The following is a 9,267-nucleotide window of genomic DNA, read 5'->3' on the forward strand; positions in this document are numbered from 1 at the left end:
ATATCAATATAAAACGTGTTGTTTGGTAACACTTAAAAAAATAATTTTTTAATTAATTAATTAAAAATTTGACATTTAAACATAAAATTTGTTTGTTAACTCAATTTTTATTTATTATTTTTTAAAATTTTAATTAAAATTAATTAAATTTTAAAAATAGGATTTTTTTCATTTTTTTAAACCGTTTTCGACTTTTTTGTTTTTTTTTCCGTCTCTTCTTCAAATCAACATTTCGTATTGTTAAACAAAAAATAAAAATAAAAAGTTATCAAACACGTTTATTATTTTTTGTTTTTAAAAACAAAAAACAAAAATAGTTCCAAAACATATTTTTATTTTTTAAAAATAAAGAAACTAAAATAAAATAATATTTCTAATTTTGTGTTTAAAAAATTCAAAAACAAAAATTTTACCAAACACAACCAAAATATCTACATATTTATTTAAAAAAAAACATAAATATAAATATAAAGAGAATTTTAACTAGAAATAGGAAGCACTTTTACTATTTTCATGTACTTTTTTATTATTCTTTAAAAAAAAAAAATATCTATCTATTTTTTTTTAAAGAAACATGAAAATGAATATAAAAAGAATTTTAACTAGAAAGCCATATGAAATATCTATCTAATATATTTTTTTAAAAACATAAATATAAATATAAAGAGAATATTAACTAGAAATAGAAAGCACTCTTTTTATTTTCTCATTGTTTTTACATTTTTTTATTATTCTTTTTAAATAATAAAATTATCAATCTAATTTTTTTTAAAAGGAAACATAAAAATAAATATTAAAAGAATTTTAACTAGAAATAGGAGCATACTTACTAAATATATTTTAACAGCATATATAATTTGAATTCCAATTAAATTAGATATTTACTTATGAAATTTTCAGATTTACCAGAGCTCTTTAAACTCTCTCAAACCCCTCGATTACTCACAACCCCAATCTTCATCATTTCTTGACCTCTGGCGATCTAGACGGCTGGAGAGAATCTTTGTCCTTCTGGATAAACGAAACAAAATATTTTCGTGCCCGCATGCGACACAACACTTATAGGGGCTACATCTCGAGTAAGTGTATTATTTCCTTTTTTGTTTTGAGTTTTTGGGTTGAGATTGGATTCATGTGTTAGGCGGTGGTGATTCCTTGTATTCAGAGGTCATTTCGACATTCCTTTAGTCTTTTTAGGTCAATTTTAACCTTAAAAATTGTCCACAAGGACTGCCTTGGGCCTCTTGGCGTTTTTTTGCTTTTCTAGACCTTCGATCAGAATCTGGAAATTTCCCTGATTCCGGTGAGGTCCATAAATTTCGATGGTGCCCTCCGGCACCAATTCTTTGGTTTTGAGGATACCCTAGTCCCTTAGAAGTCCTTCTAATCTCCTCGAGAAGTTGTCTTATGAATTTCTATTTTGACCAATCTTTCTTCTTGTCAATGCGCTAACTGCTTGGTTTTGCTGTTTCAGATGTTTGACAAGTTACACAATCTTCACCAGCAAGGGTTCTACTATTTCGACCATGAGATATTGGAGATGGCTTGGGATGCCAAACGACTACTCGAGGGGAGGAGGTAGGGGCCTCGGAGCAGAGCAGGGCCATCGTGGAGAGGGAAGAACCAACAAGGGCAGAGAGACCACAACCGACTGGCGCCTCAAATGAAGAGGTGAACATGGGTCCCACATATGGGGCAAAAAAATATGTGGTGGAGGGTTTTGAAGCTAAGAAGCTCCCCAGCAAGCTGAAACATTGGGGAGCCCTCAATAGAGTACTCGCCTTCTACGGAGTTGAGGATCGGGACATCTTGACGTGAATGTCCCGAGAGAACGAAAGGGTGCATGAGAGCATCCACGACCTCGGGGCTTGGAGTGTGTCTCACCTCTAGGCCAGAGCATCCCTGCCCCCACCAATATTATGTCGACTTCCTAAAGACCGTCGGCATAGCTCTGTTCCAGCTACCCCTAAATGGGTATCAAGTGCTAGTCAGGCTATACATTATGTATAAGAGGCTGAAATCTTGTACGTCTACAACTTTTGGGCCATTAAGAAGGGGTAGCTCGATCGGTACTATACTTTGATGAAGTATACGTACCCGAGGATGTCTTACAAGGCTCTATGCATGAACGAGAGCCACACGCGAGATTACAAAGACCACTTCATTTGGACAAGTGGCTTTCCCACACGGACCAACCCCACTCTGCTCCTGGACTTCGCCAGGGTTGGTAAGTGTTCTCAAACCTTTCGTTTGGTTGTTGTAGAGTCCAAGAACTTTACTTAGCTAATTGTTTAGTAGTATTATAGTATGTTTAGTATTATCTTTGTAACTGTGGATTTTTGGTTCAGACCGGGAATTATTTGGACACTCATAGTAGTACTTATAGATTTTCTAAGTTTAATCTATAGTTTAAGAATATTAAGTATAACCTAAGGTTTGATTAATGTGACTGATATTAAGGATTATATTTATTATACTATAAGGTTTAGATAACAACCAATAGGATTTTAAGCACATGTTATGAATGGTGATTAAGGATTAAGTATTTTTGAGGATTAAATTTAATAAGGAGTAAAGTTTGAATGTTATAGGGTCAGTCAGCAGCTTTGAATACGTTGAGGGCTTAGTCAAGGCTGTTTACTCCATTCAAACTTAGCTAAAAATGTGTAATTTCGTGTTTAAATATTCAGCGTGTGCCGATATATCGCAGCATGTAGATACGGAAAACACGAATCGATGCACGGTCGCCTCGGGAACAATGGTCCAGGCGATATATCGCCTCCTCCAGCATAAATTCAAACACTTTTGAATTCTTTTCCTTTCAGCCATTCAAACTCCTTCGTAAGTCCAGCATCTTTTGAACGAGTCTTCAGCCTCTGCTGAACGATTATTCAAATATTTTTCACCTAAAAAGCCATTATTTTTATTCAAGTAAAATCAAGATACTTTCATTCCCAAACTCTATAAATAGGACCTAGTACCCAGCCATTATTCACCTTTTGCTCTAAGTTCAGAAGCTGCTAGTGTTAAGTGAGTGTGAGAGTGTAAACACCTGGTTTGGGAAAATCATAAGCTTAAACATCATAAGCTTATCAAACACTTTGGGAAGTGAGGTTCTATAGTATTTCAGTTGTGGTGTAGATTGATCTTACAAGTCTTTGAGGTAACCAAAACTCTAGTTCATTTCTGTATTATGTTATTTTCTTTCTAGTCTTCTACTCAATCTCTAACCTCAATCTTCATTTTGGTTAGGGAATCTAAGTTCTTGAGCACATAAGTTTGGTAAGTGTGACTTTCAATGGTTTAGTCTTCCCATTCCTTTTCATCTCTTTTCCTTCTTTAGACTCACTCTTGTTCATTATGGTTTTAGGAGTGTTCCAAAAGTCCCAACTCAGTCCATCATATCCCGGTAACTTTGGTAAGGAAAATAGGATAGAATCTATATGTGTATTGCTTATGTTATCTTATCTGTTATGTTATGAAATATGATATGTTATGAATATGTTATGAATGTGTATGTTTGTAGGCTTGGGCTTATGCCCTATTTGACTAACAAGACCCCAAAAAGATTATGGGCATATGCCTACTTAGCTAGTAGGACCCCACTAATCTCATGGGCATAAGCTTGTTTAGTCTATGGGACCCCAAGTAATAATGGCCATTATAATAAGTGTATGTATTAAGTGTTATGATATGTCTTTACGTTTATTATGAAATTTATGTTTATGATTATGTGTTAGATTTTCCTTGCTGGGCATTAGGCTCATTCCTTTCTGTTTTATGTGCAGGAAAATAGCTTTAGAGGCGGTAAGATTCGTGACGCTTAGAGGATGTGTATCGATGGTGAATGGAGTCAAGGGGCCGAGCGTTATTCGATTCGAGGATGTAGTCTCATTTTACTTTTTTTATGGTTTTACATGTATTTTCCGCATTTTCTATGTAACTCTTTTCACTTTAAGTTATTTTTGTTTTAAAGACAATGGGTACCCATATCCTACTTAATTTTATGAAAGTAACCTTTGTTTCTACAAGTTTATAATAAATTATGGTATTTTCGCAAATGTATGTTTTAGTAAGAATTTGTATGTATAGTTCGATAATGGTCCAAGAGTCTAGATTAGTGGGTCATTACAGTTGTCCTCTGCATGTAGTTTAACACTTACAAAATTCCTTTTGCAGGTCCCTACAACCGTAACCCGTTCGTCGTGGCCTATGATGAACGACTTCAGCGGATAAAGGATCTTCCTCCGGGTGGACTAGCACCTGGGTTCGGTGGACCTCTCCCTTTTCAGAAACTCCAAGACTCCCTGGCGGAGGCCCATCTCCACACGGAGTACATGGCTGAGCAGACCCTCCTCCAGTTTACTCAAGGGATGCGAGAGGAACACGTGGAAATCGTGCTCGCTATTCAGGGCGCTGCCGAGGCTCTGGAGGACCAGGATCTTGAGGAGGAGCTCCAGGCGGGGATAGAATCCTCGTCTATAGACCAAGGTAAATCCCCTATCATTTTATACCATGCTAAGCATGTAGGAAAGGGAGTTAGTCCCTAACATGTGTGGATCTGAGTTAGTCTGCTTGAGTGCGTACAGATCTCGAGACGTACTTGGACTGAGGAGGAGTTCCAAGACTACCAAGACTTTATTGACGCTTTCCTCCACCACCCGAAGAGAAGGGTCGACCCCCAGGGGTTTGTGCCATTGGACGAGGTTACGTCCATGCACGCAAGGTGGTTCTGCCACTACGAGATGAACACCACCCAAGAGATGGGCAGACTAGTGTGAGAGCTTGCCCATTCTATTCTTCACCTAGAGGACCCATCTAGTGGTGGGGCTACCGAGGAGTTTTCATGCATATTTATAGTACCCTGTATGCATTTTTATTCTTTGTTTCTTTCCTTCTGAAGGTTAACCATTTTTCAATGCTTTGTAGGCCACATGGGCTTGTCTGATTCTATGTGGGCCAAACGCTAGAGGGTATCAGGACCCTCTCAAATCAAAATTTCGACCACATTAGCCATGGTGCCTCCATCCTCGAGAGTTCCTGCGACTTCGATAGCTGTTCCGCTGTCGTCCCCCCGAGGTCAGTGATGACTGGTGTAACGACCCAAAATCACTAATAAGGCTTAAGAGCCTTGATTAGTGTGTCGGGAGGGCATAATTGGTTTATGTGTGAATTTATTAAGTTTAATGCGTGATTATATGATAAGCATGCTAGTATGTTTATATGAATATAAATGTGACTATATGCTATAATTGTGAGAACCACATTATTATGTGGGTAAATCTGCAGCATGCGACTTGAGGCGATCCTAGGGAGCTAGTTAGCGGGAAAGTCACAACGAGGCTTAATATTTGACTTTGGGCAAGTCAAGGGGTATTTTAGGTATTGGATGATTATTTAGGTTATCGGGTTATGGAAATAAGTAATTGGAGATATATTTGAGGTTAGGAAGTCTAGGTGGGAATACTGGGGAATTTTATCATTTTTCCTCGGGGACGTTTCTGGTACCCCGAGCCTTGGGATTAACTTAATTTCCTAAGTATAGACTAAGTAAATCACAGAATTCGGTGGAACATTAGGAACCGACCTTCTTCCCTATTCTCCTTCTCTCTTAAAGGAAAACCACTAGAATCTAAGGAGAACTCAGCTGGAAACTCTGTGATTTGAGCTAGAGTTTTGAGGGATTAGCTTAGTTTTAGCAAAGGAATTCAACCAGGACTGAGGTAAGGATTGAAACACACTTTTGTTGTTGAAATTCTGTGGTTTTGATTGAGTTCTAAGAGGTTTTGGGGTTTTGAACTTGAAGACTGAATTGAAGCTAGGAACTTGGGAGTTAGCTCACAAATTGCTTAGAGAATTGATTCTGTAGTGAAGGTAAGCTCGAATTTATGGTTTATTATCTAAATTTTAATGTGTTCATGGCTGGTTTTAGTGTTCTTGAGTTTTTGGGTTTCAATGATTGAAGTGGGATTTTGATGAGTTTTTAAGCTAGGTTTTCGTTGGGTTATGTTGCTGGAATCATGTTAGAAGTTTTGTGATAATTGAGTTGTGGAATTGTGATAGTTTTGGATGGTTTTGGGTGAGGTTTAAGAGTTAAAAATGGAGGTTTTTCTGGGTTCGAAGGAGTCGGCCCGCGTCATAGTTCTTGGTGAGCCGCAGCCCTCTGAAGCTGATGCATGCTGAGGAAGGAGGGCGGGCCGCGACATGGGGCTTGTAGGGCTGCGACCCGTGTCTGGTTTTGGGCGTGGGGGAGCCTCTGGTTGGGGCCATGCTGTGGCATGAGAGGCTTGTGCCACGACCCTTAAGGGAATTTGGGTTTTGGGATTTTAAGCATGAGAATTTAACCTAGGGTCTCGGGATCGAATCTACTACCGTGCTTGGTGGAATTCGATGTTCCGGAGATTAAAACTTTGTCTAGAAGCCCTTCTTTACAATTATTGATGATATCCCTTATCTTGGTTGTGACTAGGTACTAAGCTAGGGCTCGGGAATCGGATCGTGCTCAAGAGGCATCGCTCGTAATCGGTGCACTTGGAAACTAAAGGTAAGAAAACTGCACCCGGTTGTGGAATTATAACAGGACTAAGGGTTCCCTGTTTGTATGCTTTATGAAGGATGGTATTATGCCATGTAAATAGTAAAAAATGACCTAAGAGTGCCGAAGTTTACACTAGCGCACAGGGCGTGACTCGGCCACTAGTAGCTGAGGACAGCTTATTATGCACTGAGCTCGGTTTATGCGGGCCGGAGTCAGTGGGCTAAACAGAGGTGTGACCTAAGGTGTCAACCCTGATTACCGTGTGACTTGATTGTTATTATTGATTGGTAGATTGTTATGTTGTATAGCTGGGTGTTGATTAGCTGAATCTATGATTGATTCTTCGTGCTTTGTGACCATTGTGATGTGCTAAGTATATGAACATGCTTAAAGGGTTATTCAACTGTTATCATTGCTTGTTATATAATGTTATGTTTTCTTGCTGGGCCTTGGCTCACGGGTACTTCGTGGTGCAGGTAAAGGCAAGGGCAAGATTGGTCAGCCCTGACTCGGAGAGCTCTGAGAGCAGAATGTACATGATCAGCTGCTCAACCGCCATGGTTGAGAGGGAGACAGGAACAGGAGAACCAGAAACGTCTCTTTTGCCCTTAGAGTGGCTAATGGTTGTTTGAACTCTGGAAATTTTGTAATCTGACTTTTGAACGCAGTTCCTTTTTGGGATCCCATGTGTAAAAATGTTTAGTTATATGAAATGTACCCTTTTGAGACCAAAACCTTTTAACCCTAGTTCATTAGTGGTTTTTGTATCACGTTTTTCACTAAATGACTTGATTAACAAGTCCTGCACCTTTATAAGTACACAGTGTAGCAGTCTTGGCTATCCAGGGCGTTACAACTGGAGAGGTCATAGACCTTTGTGGGGGTCCTCGGTCCATGATGAGGGGATTTGGAGGATGGGAAATGACCACCCATCCTCTGAGGAGCCTGGCAGTTCGTCAGCCAGAACGCCTCGGCTTGTCATCTTCCCAGAGCACTTTGAACGGGAGGATATGGAAAGGCACCGACGGGTGGTTGAATACTTCAACTTCCACTTGGAAGTGGGGAATGAGGACTTCAAGGACCTTGTGGAATTCCTTTGCGAGGATAGGCCAAAGACGCCGATGTTGCTTCCCACTCGCGAAGAGTTGGAGCCTCTTCTAGTGGGGAGGCTCGGAGAGAGAACAACTCCACTGGCGGTGGAGCCTTTTCAAGGTTTGACGGGATCCCTCTGTGAGATGCCTTCTCGTAGCTTCGATCGTTGCAGAGGAGACAACGAGATTTCCCTCCTCACAATCTTCCATTATGCCACGCTATGGGCAAGTATTATTCTGGATTTTCAAGACTTATCTTCTAACAGCTAAATGTTATCTTGAAGCTAATTTTATTTTGTTGTGCAGGCTACGACTCTCTATCAGCAGCTTGGGGATGTCATCACGGCACAAACCTTTAAGCTCAAGGAGTTTAGGGAGGTCCATGTCTAACTGGAGGAGCATTCAAGGCTCCAGAAGGCATTGGAGGACGAGAAGGCTCGTGCCTCCAACCTGGAGACCCATCTGGCGACAGAGTAGTCGAGACTCCAAACGATCGAGGAGACTTCATCCAACCTAGTGGAAGAAGCCATAGGGCACTCCAAAGTTGCTGAGAAGGCTATCCATAAGATCATGGAGGACCATAAGGTGTCACGGGAGGAGACCCGCCTTACCCGTGAGGAGACTGGTCTTGCCCGCAAGGAGGCAGCCAAACATGTAGGGGAGCCGTCGCATCATGCCGAGGATGCCGCCCAGGCCAAGGAGACGCCACTCGAGCTTGGGTAGAAGTTTCACAAGAGGTTTTGATGGCTCAAACTGTTACCACGGAGTCTGAAGGCTTGAAACTTAAAGTCCAAGAGCTAGAGAAGGAGCTCGATGTGCTGGCAGAGGACTGTTCGGCTTTTAAGCCCTAATTAAAACCCAATTTCTTTGTAATCTCATTTTATTATCAATAAATGAATAGAAATCATTTTTGACTTGGTCAATCACTTTGCTCACATGATTTATTTTCATGATTATTTTTTTAATATAAACTTTTATTAAATCCCGAGCATATAGCTAGTTATATTTATAGTGACGTAATCACAGTGGAATATAAATATGATGATATGTTAAAAAATAAGTTAGTCCTAAGATTAGTCAGTGCACAGGATTTGCAATGACTTGTCAATCTACGATACTTACATATTGTAGTGTTATGTTCTTTCCAGAACAATAGTAAAGTAGATAAGATCGGATGTATTTGTTACATCGGACTAGACCAATATTGACAGTAGATAGGATAAGTAAACATACCATTATTATCTATTCTATTCATATAATATAGTTGAAAATAGGTCAATTCAATCTCAATTTTGAGTGGTTAGTATAATAACTGATTGTATTATTTGAGTTCTTTGACTTGTTCGTTACCAGCTTACCCTACAGACTAGCCCATACTTACATCTTGGGAACTCGGTAGTATAATTGAGTGAGGGTGTTAATCATAGATATGAACATCTATAGTTTTTGATGAAGAAGTAAAACGATGGTTTCCTTTTAGTTTGGTTTGAGGTGCTAAATGATAGATATCTCATTTCAGTAAATAATATTAGTTTACTGAAATATCATTTACAAGGAACTAAGTATTTTAAGGATAAAATACAATGAGGGGTAAAACTCCCATCTCATTGTAAACAGTCTATAGATGATTGATTGACT

General features: G+C 39.4%; 1 long non-coding RNA gene across 1 annotated transcript; it reads left to right on the forward strand.

Annotated features, from left to right (window-relative positions):
• The first annotated feature begins 813 nt into the window (after positions 1-813).
• LOC133780491 (uncharacterized) lies at positions 814-5,451 on the forward strand. Its single transcript, XR_009869361.1, has 5 exons — positions 814-1,079; positions 1,475-2,227; positions 3,789-4,491; positions 4,590-4,777; positions 4,930-5,451. It is a non-coding gene; the product is annotated as an uncharacterized LOC133780491 (long non-coding RNA).
• Positions 5,452-9,267: the final 3,816 nt, after the last annotated feature.

This window comes from Humulus lupulus, chromosome 5 (genome assembly GCF_963169125.1).
Source record: "Humulus lupulus chromosome 5, drHumLupu1.1, whole genome shotgun sequence".
Classification (NCBI taxonomy): domain Eukaryota; kingdom Viridiplantae; phylum Streptophyta; class Magnoliopsida; order Rosales; family Cannabaceae; genus Humulus; species Humulus lupulus.